At 39.8% G+C, this 10853-nt stretch overlaps 1 long non-coding RNA gene across 2 annotated transcripts in view; it reads left to right on the forward strand.

Moving 5' to 3' along the window:
- Positions 1-8133, forward strand: part of LOC130924191 (uncharacterized) — a 131199-nt gene extending 123066 nt beyond the window's left edge. For both annotated transcript variants that reach the window (XR_009064838.1, XR_009064839.1), the window contains one exon: positions 7648-8133. This is a non-coding gene — a long non-coding RNA (uncharacterized LOC130924191). The remainder of the gene's footprint in view (positions 1-7647) is intronic.
- The last annotated feature ends 2720 nt before the right edge of the window (positions 8134-10853 follow it).

Genomic DNA, 10853 nt, shown 5'->3' on the forward strand with positions numbered 1-10853 from the left:
AGAAACTGTTTCTATGATCAACATTTTTTCAAAGCGTCTTTTTAAAGCTTTGGGGATTCTTGTTTTATGTTAGTTTTTTGCTTTCGTATATTATTTTCAAAGTTTAAAGGGTTTTAATCATTAAAATGTGACTGAACAAATTACTATACTATTTACAATGCTTACTATCCAATGCTCTTCACTATAGTTCCAATTAGGGCCGTCCCAAACGACTACTTTCCTTCCGATTAGTCAGCCGACTATTTTTACAATTAGTCGACTAATATAATTTTTTTTTTTTTTTTTTTTTTTTTAAACTACTTCAATAATTACATTTTTGTTGAAGCTTATTAATTCACAAAAATATTTTGGAACACTTAAATTCTTTATTAACGAATAATTAAATAACAAATATCAATAATAAATGACAAACAATGAGGTCAAATGCTGCTGGCATTAACTAGTGCAAAAAAATGTAAATGGAAACACTGTGACTTCACCTTTTTAACAGGAGTCAAAACAATTCTTACTCTTTTTGTGGTATGTCTATAGTGTTCTAAATGTTAAAATGAATTGCAATGGGTCTCATGTCCCGGACAATAATTTTCAGAATCCATTGTGTGAGTTCAGATGCTCTTTCTGGTGTGCATTCTGCATTTTTTGGGGAGGAGAAAAACTGTTCGACTTTTGTTTGTTTTAACCTGAAAATAGATAAAGTAGACGGCACACTGAATTTAACTGAAATATTACCACAATTATTCTGAATGAAAGGCACACATAGTCATAGTAACAAAAATTAAAATATATAGTATTCATTTTATGTTAGACTACTATATGTATATACACAATAATACTTTATAATATAAACTAACATTAGTGCAGTCATGGATTACAGTAAGCAGGCCAGTGCTGTTTCCATATATATTTTTATTATATTATGTATATACTGGATATATGTATATATTTTCCCCAAGTGGGGGCTTCCATAATCCTAATAAATTTAATAGTAATTTAAAAAAAATATTATATATATATATATATATATATATATAATATAATATAATATACTGTTTATTTTATTAAATAAAAATGCACGTTGATATGACGCACATAAAGGCAACTTCCATTAAAAAAAATCATTAGAAAGCTGTATGGACTTACAATCCGCTAGCTTGTTGTTTCTTGTTGTCTTCTAAAATCACACTTGGGTGACGGTGCGTCAAGTGTTCGTTCATAGCCGACGTGCTACCGTGGTATGCGAGCTCAGCTTAGCAAAGAGTACACACAGTGGCACCCTCCATATTTTCCTTGAAATAATTCCAGGCTCTGGCTATTCTGGTCTGCTTTATGCCGCTTTCACGCGTTACCAATTCTGCCCTTTTTGGTAATTGGCGGTGTTTTCAACTCCTCGCCGTAGTAAGGCGTGAACCGGCGATTCACTTGGCTCGTTGTCGTCGGTTCGTCCGATTTCCTCATCAGGAAGGCGGCGGCGTGCATAAAAACGCTGAAAGGCGTCGGATGGCTCTTTATGGATACTTTTAATTGACCAAAACAAAAACGTGGGGGATGCAGCCACTCAACTACACGCACATTCCCAACTCACCGATCTCGCTCCCTCTCACTCGCTCGCCCACTTTCTTCCTCTTTGCTCAATCTGACAATGCCGGTCACATTGAAATAACAGCGGCCACCTTGGGAGTGCCAGTAACAACCACTTGCATCGCGAGCGCCTGCCATTCTTAACTTTATCCGTATGTAATTTTTTTTTAACCCATCATTACCCGTCCACGGTATGTTTTGCACGTCGACGCATCATGACGTCGACAGCTCTAGTTCGAATACATTCTCATTGTTTATAACACTGTGTCACCTTATTAGGTTTGGATTTTTTTCTTTAATTTTAAAGTGTGTGGATGTTTTTACAGGAACACATTTTTGGGTGAGTAGTTTCCAGGCAAAAACACACCCCACGCTCCACAAAGAAAACACAAGTACAAGGCCACATTTTTGTACCTTGAATGTAACACCGCCGTTTGCGGCAATACTCCACCGGGTAAGAGTTGACATGCACTATGCTCTTCTGGTTGCTAGGCAACAAATATGAATTAAAATAAAGCAGGTCGTGGCACTCTATCCTCAAGAGAAAATGTATACATGTTATCAATTGACAACAATATCAGCCTGTGTCGAGGTTTATTTTCTGACATTATGAGTGTTACTGTTAAGGTAAGTGACGCCAAGGTGATTAGCGCACATGTATGGAACCTTTCAAGGTTCAATTACCAACCTGGAAGGAAACAGTTTTTATAAAGGTCAATACTACTGTATGATATGAAGAGTGTTGGCCTTTGACCACTTAGTGAAACACTAGTTATAATGCTTTCTAGGAGTCGTATCCGTCCATCCCCATTCATGCATCCATCCAAACTTTACAAAAAAAAAAAAGAGAGAGAGAGCGAGAGAGGGATAAAGTGTCTGTTCATTTCACAGCCTACTTGCACTTCTCCCGTGAAGCCGTGTTGACATTGTGCTCTGTCATTGTGCCACCAGCGTTGGCCGAGGGGGCCTCCTGACGAATTAACCCGCGACTCTCTCAGCCGTGTCCGCTCGCCATGAATTTATCATGAGAAAAATGTCAGCTGAGTGACAGCAGCAGCAGCCGCCGTGGCAGTGACTTTTCTTTCTAGTGTACTTTTGTCTTTATTGGGGCCCTAAAGATGGCAAAGTGAAAGTGCAGTCGCAATTTTGTTTTTTAAAGGGATCCACGGATCGAAAGACTTGTAGTTCTTAAAAGATGAACGTTATTATGAGTTAAAATAATTTGAAATTGAAACCCGTCTTGATGTTTTCGTTTTTATAGACGAGTTTCCCAGGTACTTCCGCTTTACTTCTGCATTTCTGCTCGCGAGTTCCGTTTTACGTTCTCCATCCAAAACAACAGTGGAGCTGGAGTGGCATCACTCATCAAAATCCCTCATAAAATTCATTTTGGAAATACATACAGTGGGGAGAACAAGTATTTGATACACAGTCAATGGGAAAACCCATTGGCAGTGTGTCAAATACTTGTTCTCCCCACTGTACCTGTCAACAAAGTGATGACTAACCTTACAACGTTTTATATAGTGTGCAATATGAAACAAAAATAAAACTCAATTTTCTTTTTTTTCTTTTTTTTTTTTTTCTTTTTTTTTTTTTTTAAACCTGTCCTGTTCAGCTGTTTGACACAGAGAATGGAAGTCTAAGTGCCCGGATTCTGAACAGTTTTAATGTTTCACATTGAGAGTCTGACATACTCCCATTGTGATCATTCAAAATACCTTTTTATTATGACAAAGCAGCGAACAGGAAGGGATTATGGGGGGACAGGAGAAAAGAAATACAAGAGAAGAAAGAAAAGAAACACATACACAAACAACAACAAGAAATACATTGAACATCTAAACTAGTTACTAATATGCTGGTGCTATAGTCAGCGAGATGTATTTCCGGTTTACACCATGTGGGGGCCTATTGGCCAGTGAAAGAGGAGAATGGGGGTGGGGGTGTCTATAAGACTATAAGCTAAGTGATTGAAAGGGGTAGAGTGTACACAAATCAGTTCTGTGATCTAGAACCCAGTAATCGTGTGAATCTCTTATGAGTGTAAGCCCGTTGGCGACCAACCCTACGCCGCCGCATCGCCAATCCCGGCACCGGAACCCCCAACCCGAGCATGCCCTACCACATCCAGCAGCACGCAAGCCCCACCGGGCGCGCGACAGCCACGCAGACGGGCGGAGAAAAACTCAATTTTCAAAATAATATGAATTTATTGGTAATATTGTCACATACGGTCAGAGGTTGCGATAGACTTTTTTGTTGTCTGTCATTTTGACTGACAGGGTCATAAAAATCCGGTCATAATCTATTTTTACCCGGCACTTAAATTTTTAAAATGTTATTAATGACATATTCAATAGTATTTAGTTTTCATTCATTTTAATTAATAATCTGTCCGAACAAGTTTAACAGAAAATCCACACTGCGCCATCACATATCAAGCAGCTGTGCGTTATTAGTGCCTAACTTGACTTGAACACAGCTTTTTAGGAAGGGTCGGACTTGACAAGTCATAAAAAAAAAAAAAAAATTAATTAAAAAAAAGGGTTTGACAATAAGCCCGAAAATGATCGGTTTTCTCTCTGCTCCATATAAGCAATATTTCAACATTGCTTACACGGCCGAGAGTCGGGGCAAACTGCTCGTATGTGTGTGTGACATGCACGAACAGTGCGTGCATGCTATCGATCCATATACTGTACAGGGATTATTTATGCCTGTTATTTGTGTCCTCTTTTTAATAAGCAAAATATGATATCCCTGGAATGACGGATGACAGCCAGCATGTGTGATTGTATGGTCATTTGTTTTGATGCTTCTGCGCATGCGGGTCGTCTTGCTCAGTGCATGTCGGACTGCGAATTAGTGCGAATTAGCAGATATGACAAAAAATCGGATTCGTGCATTAAGACCTGTAGTATGAACGTAGCCATAGGCTTGTTGCTGTTAAAAAGAGGACACAAATAACAGGCATATATAATCCCCGTTTAGGCTTATATTCAAAGTATATGGATCGATAGCATGCACGCACTGTTCGTGCATGTCACACACACACACACATACGGGCAGTTTTCCCCGACTCTCGGCCGTGTAAGCAATGTTGAAATATTGCTTATATGGACCAGAGAGAAAACCGATCATTCTCAGGCTTATCCTCAAACCTATTTTTTATTTTTTTATGACTGTTGTCAAGTCCGACCCTTCCTAAAAAGCCGTGTTCAAGGCAAGCTAGGCGCTAATAACGCACTGCTGCATCGCTACCGTAGCTACCGTACCGTCTCTCGCTTTTTGATGACGTAATTGCTGCATTAAAGCCGATTAGCGGGACTGGACAGTACAGACCTCCGCGACAGTCTGGAAAAATGTGGCCCAGATCGGATTTAGACCACCTACGAAAGTGACCCAGATCGGATTTGAAATGGTCCCGTTCTATGCGACTTGTCACGTCCAGACCGTCAAGTTAATGCCTCACTCGAGTCGGAAAAACACGAAAAAATCGGATTCGTGCATTAAGACCTGTAGTATGAACGTAGCCTTAGTTCGGACTCTCAGTTGCCTTGACATTTTTCCGAGTAAGGCCAACGACGTCACGCATCAAGAGAGACAATAGCTAATTAATATGCTCACTCGTCACCCGGTGGTCTGGGGTGTGAATTGCAACCTGTCAAAATGACGGATGGACTTCAGTTTTTTCCGTCACCGTTTTAAAAAACCGCTCAACGACGGAAAATATTCGGTTAACGCGACCCCTGAACCTGGTGCAATCAAAGAACAATCAATATCTTAAACTACATCATGATTACTAAAATTTAACAGTGACTTTTCTTATAATTGAATGTAGCAGTTTTGGCAATTTCTATCATGTCTTTTGATGGCTGCACTTCAGCTCGCAATTCAGTTTGACTTGAAGGTAGTTCGTTAATGTGTCCAATTAGAAATTAAAATGGTCAATTGATAAAATTAACTTACCGATGCAATCTTTGAGTCAGGGAACATTTCTTTATTAGCTTAGTGTTATTTTTAGGGCTGTCAAACGATTAAGATTTTTAATCGAGTTAATCACACCTTAATTAATTAAGCATAATTAATCGCAATTAAAACATCACTAAAATATGCCATATTTTTCTGTAAATTATTGTTGGAATGGAAAGATAAGACACAAGACGGATACATACATTCAACATACTGTACATAAGTACTGTATTTGTTCATCATAACAATAAATCCACAAATAGCATTATTAACATTCTTTCTGTTAAAGTGATCCTAGAATTGAAAGACTTGTAGTTCATAAAATATAAATGTGAGTACAAGTTATAGTCATTTTATTTTAAAACCCTCTTAATGTTTTCGTTTTAATAAAATTGGTAAAATTTTCAATTAAAAAATAGACTAATAGCTCGCCATTGTTGACGTCGCCGAGCGGGACGTCACATGGGCTCCCTGCCGTTCTTCCACAGTGTCTTTAACTACGTAAGGTAGTGATAGAAATCAACCACAAGGTGTCAAAGGCAAGTTTTAAATTAATTAGAGATCTAGCCAAGGCAAATCTGAGTAAGTTTTTTTGTGTATTTTGCATAGCTATTTTGATTGGGAATGCTAGTTCTTTGCATTGAGGGCTTTTCTTTTTGTGAACATTTTTTTTTTTAGGGATAGGAATATTATTTTTGTCGTGCTTTCACTAACTGATACTGTAGCAACTTAACTGTTCCACCCAAATGCATGTTGGTAAGTTGGGAAACCGTGACTGTCAGTGGTTGCTGCAAATTGTATATGTTCTGTGTTGTGTTCAACAATGCGTGTTAAGAAAAAGATCATCTCCTGTCATTCTTCCCCACGCCGCTCGCTACAATAGTTATGTTTGTTTTGAAAGAGTTGCCAAAGCTAATGCCAATAAAACAAAAGGCGTGGTCCTATGAATGCCTGTGTCCACTCGCATAACACTGCGTCTTAGCTCTCTCAATGAGCAAAAAACGGCGTCATTGTAATCTGTTTGAGGCAATGCATGAGCGGGTCATTCCGTGCATGCGTGAAATGCGTCAAATATTTTAACGTGATTAATCAAAATAAATTAATTACCGCCTTTTAACTCGATAAATTTGACGGCACGAGTTATATTACAACCTTTATATTGTTTGCCTTCTCCTGTGGTTTAAAGCGGTGCATGAGTGTACTGAGGTACTGGGAGCAGTTCGCAACCAAAATTTCACAATAACATTGTTCATTTCATAGTTATCTGTCTGCTGGTCGTTGTTGAAAAAATACATTGCAAATACTTCAACAATGGAGAAAAAGCATTCGACAAAATACAGACGTGGGCAAAAGAAAATCAATCAGTCATTCCATTTTCTTTGGGAATTTTCTTCAAATGATCCAGGGATATTTTTGTTTCCGTTTTGTTCGCGCGACAAAGGTGTATTCTTCTCTTTCTTTGTGAAGAATACACGAAACATAATGGCAAAATTCCAAGAAGATTGTTTGGCCTTGGATGTCTGTGGTTCAGTGAATGTCATTTTTTAAAAATATGAGCAGTAGTTATCATGTAGAGGAAACAACTAGCTGACACAGCTTGAATGGCAGCAAGTGCATTTGCAATGTACATATCCATAATATGCTATGTATTCAAATGTGAATGGCGTATTGTGTGCGAATAAACATTCTCTAAGCGTATGTGATCATCAGCAATAATAGTCATCAGCATCGTCACTACACGGTTTTAGGATCTTTCTAGTGAATTAAAATATCCAGAACCACTGTATCTTCCAGTATTGGGAATATTAATCCCCCTGAATCCCACACTATGAAGTGCTACACTTCAATAGGGAACACTGCTCAGTTGACATTTACTACATGTATCCTCGACACAATTGCTACAAATAGCTTCAACTGGTGGAGCCGAAAAGCCTGTTTTTTTTTTTTTTTTTTTTTTAATTATATTGGATGCACTTCTGTCAAAATCCCTATTTAGTGCCATTTTTTTCTTAACATGGCAATGAGATTTTCATAGGGTTTAACTCTCCCGAAAAGAGCTTTTCTTACGGAGGCTCATCCGGCTTATCTTTGCAGACACTACTGGAACCCCACCACCTCCTAGCGCCTCCTCCGCCAACCATCTCCACTCTCTTTGCTCGCCCGCCTGTAAATATTGATCCTGCAGAGATGCAACCAGCAATCGATTATCCCCCTTCGTAATCAACGGCTCGCCTTCGAATGTGCCGTATAAACAAGTGAGATTTTCTGCTTCAATTAAGGACATTACGGCTTACTCACTGTATGAATGAGGGGGTATTAGGTGGGAGGAAACACAGGTGTTAATTCTATGGGAGCACCTATATGTTTTGTCTGTCATGATTACAGTAGATTAAAACAAATTAGGGGTGTAACCAACGTGAACGCCGGAGAGCTGTTTATAACGGAAAATCAGCTAAAACTGTAAAGGGTTTACAGTGTCTCTGTTGGATATTTTGTCCGTTTTGTAGATCAGTGATGACTCTGTTTTTAGAGCCTTGTCAATTTGTACACCCACATTTTATTCCGCTACTCAATAGACCTTCCCAGGTGTGTGATCATCCTTTATTTGAAGGCCTACTTAGCCACCCCGCCTCTTGAAATCCAGAGGCATTGTTTCCGATATCCACCAGTTATTGCAGCGATATCTAAACCAGGACAGTCTCACAACAACTAGAGCCCTTAGGACCTCCAGGTAAATCTCATGCAACCGTGCCATGAAGAACATTTTCCACCACCTTGGTGACTTCAACCCAAGATATATCTAAGGACTAGGGATCAGAGGTACAGTGGGGCAAATAAGTATTTAGTCAACCACCAATTGTGCAAGTTCTACGTACTTGAAAAGATTAGAGAGGCCTGTAATTGTCAACATGGGTAAACCTCAACCATGAGAGACAGAATGAACTGAAAAAACTGAAAATCACATTGTTTGATTTTTAAAGATTTCCAAATTCGAGTGGAAAATAAGTATTTGGTCACCTACAAACAAGCAAGATTTCTGGCTGTCAAAGACGTCTAACTTCTTCTAACGAGGTCTAACGAGGCTCTACTCGTTACCTGTATTATTTGACACCTGTTTTAACTCATTATCCGTATAAAAGACACCTGTCCACAACCTCAGTCAGTAAAACTAAAAAATCCACTATGGCCAAGACCAAAGAGCTGTCAAAGGACACTGGAGACAAAATTGTAGACATGCTGGGAAGACTGAATCTGCAATAGGTAAAACGCTTGGTGTAAAGCAGACATATCCAAAGTCCGGCCCGGGGGCCAAATGCGGCCCGTGGTCAAATTTCATCCGGCCCCCAGACTCCGTCATAAAATCAATAACGTCTGGCCCACACACAGACTTAATAAATTGGTCAGCAGTACTGCTACCAGCATATTAAGTATCTTACACACTAAATGCTGCTCCTCATTTACCCAGTAAAATGCAGCAGCACTCTAAGCAACATTACCCCGCGTGACCTTTTACTCCCAATTTTCTAAAATGGTGACAATCAACAACAAAAAAAAAGTTGACTGCGACGGCCGACGCTTCAAGGAAAGGTGGAAATTGGACTTTTTTTTTTTTTTTCGGGGATCAGAAGCAAGTGGGACAATCCACATTAAAGAGGCAAACAGCAGTAGATATGCCCATCATCAGGTCATCAAATCCCCCTTAACTTTTATTTTAATATAACAAACCAAACAGAACAACCAACCCGAAAAGAAAATGGAGAAGGAAAAAAAAAAACCATGACGACAACCACCCCCCTGTCCCCCAAAACCCCCGGCACATATCTCCAAACCCATGTATCGTTGTTATAGTTCCCCTTTAAAGGGGAAAGGAACAAAGGCTAACTAACAAAAGTGTACATCTACTGTATATTATGAGGGTTTTCAGGCGTATTTCAAAAATCTATATCAAGATGACAGTCTGTGCTCCTAACATTTCACAAAAAAGGGTTCTAAGTATTCTCAAAGGACCCAGATGATCCACCGAGTGTCAGTCTAATTTTACTATTCTTCACTAAAATACGCAACAACTGTCTGCCTCATTTGCAAAAAGAAAGTCGCTGTTTTTAAAGATTTCAATGAGAGGCGATATTACCATACAAGACATGCTGACATGTACGACAAAATAACAGGGAAGATCCGTAGCGAGAAATTGAAGCAACTTGAAGCTAGTTTAATTTCACAGCAGCAGTATTTTGCAAGAGCCCGAGAGTCGAAAGAGAACGCCACAAAGGCTAGTTGCGAGATTGTTGAAATTATTGATTAAAAAAATAATAAAGCAAATGTGACACAAAATGGCTAGCTAAAATTTGCTTAAATATATTGTTCTACATAAAGGACGTCAGCCAAGGTCGGCCCCCCACATTTTTACCACACCAAATCCTGCCCCCTTTGCAAAAAGTTTGGACACCCCTGGTGTAAAGAAATCACCTGTGGGAGCAATTATTAGAAAATGGGAGACATACAAGACCACTGATAATCTCCCTCGATCTGGGGCTCCATGCAAGATCTCACCCCGTGGCGTCAAAATAACAAGAATGGTGAGCAAAGAACCACACGGGGGGACCTAGTGAATGACCTACAGAGAGCTGGGACCACAGTAACAAAGCCTACTATCAGTAACAAAATGCGCCGCCAGGGACTCAAATCCTGCACTGCCAGACGTGTCCCCCTGCTGAAGTAAGTACACGTCCAGGCCCGTCTGCGGTTCGCTAGAGAGCATTTGGATGATCCAGAAGAGGACTGGGAGAATATGTTATGGTCAGATGAAACCAAAATAGAATTTTTTGAAAGAAACACAGGTTATCGTGTTTGGAGGAGAAAGAATACTGAATTGCAGCCGAAGAACACCATACCCACTGTGAAGCATAGGGGTGGAAACATCATGCTTTGGGGCTGCTTTTCTGCAAAGGGACCAGGACGACTGATCTGTGTGAAGGAAAGAATGAATGGGGCCATGTATCGAGAGATTTTGAGTGAAAATCTCCTTCCATCAGCAAGGGCATTGAAGATGAGACGTCGCTGGGTCTTTCAGCATGACAATGATCTCAAACGCACAGCCAGGGCAACAAAGGAGTGGCTTCGTAAGAAGCATTTCAAGGTCCTGGAGTGGCCTAGCCAGTCTCCAGATCTCAACCCCATAGAAAATCTGTGGAGGGAGTTGAAAATCTGTGATGCCCAACGACAGCCCCAAAACATCACTGCTCTAGAGGAGTTCTGCATGGAAGAATGGGCCAAAATACCAGCAACAGTGTGTGAAAAGC

This window comes from Corythoichthys intestinalis, chromosome 11 (genome assembly GCF_030265065.1).
Source record: "Corythoichthys intestinalis isolate RoL2023-P3 chromosome 11, ASM3026506v1, whole genome shotgun sequence".
Taxonomy (NCBI): domain Eukaryota; kingdom Metazoa; phylum Chordata; class Actinopteri; order Syngnathiformes; family Syngnathidae; genus Corythoichthys; species Corythoichthys intestinalis.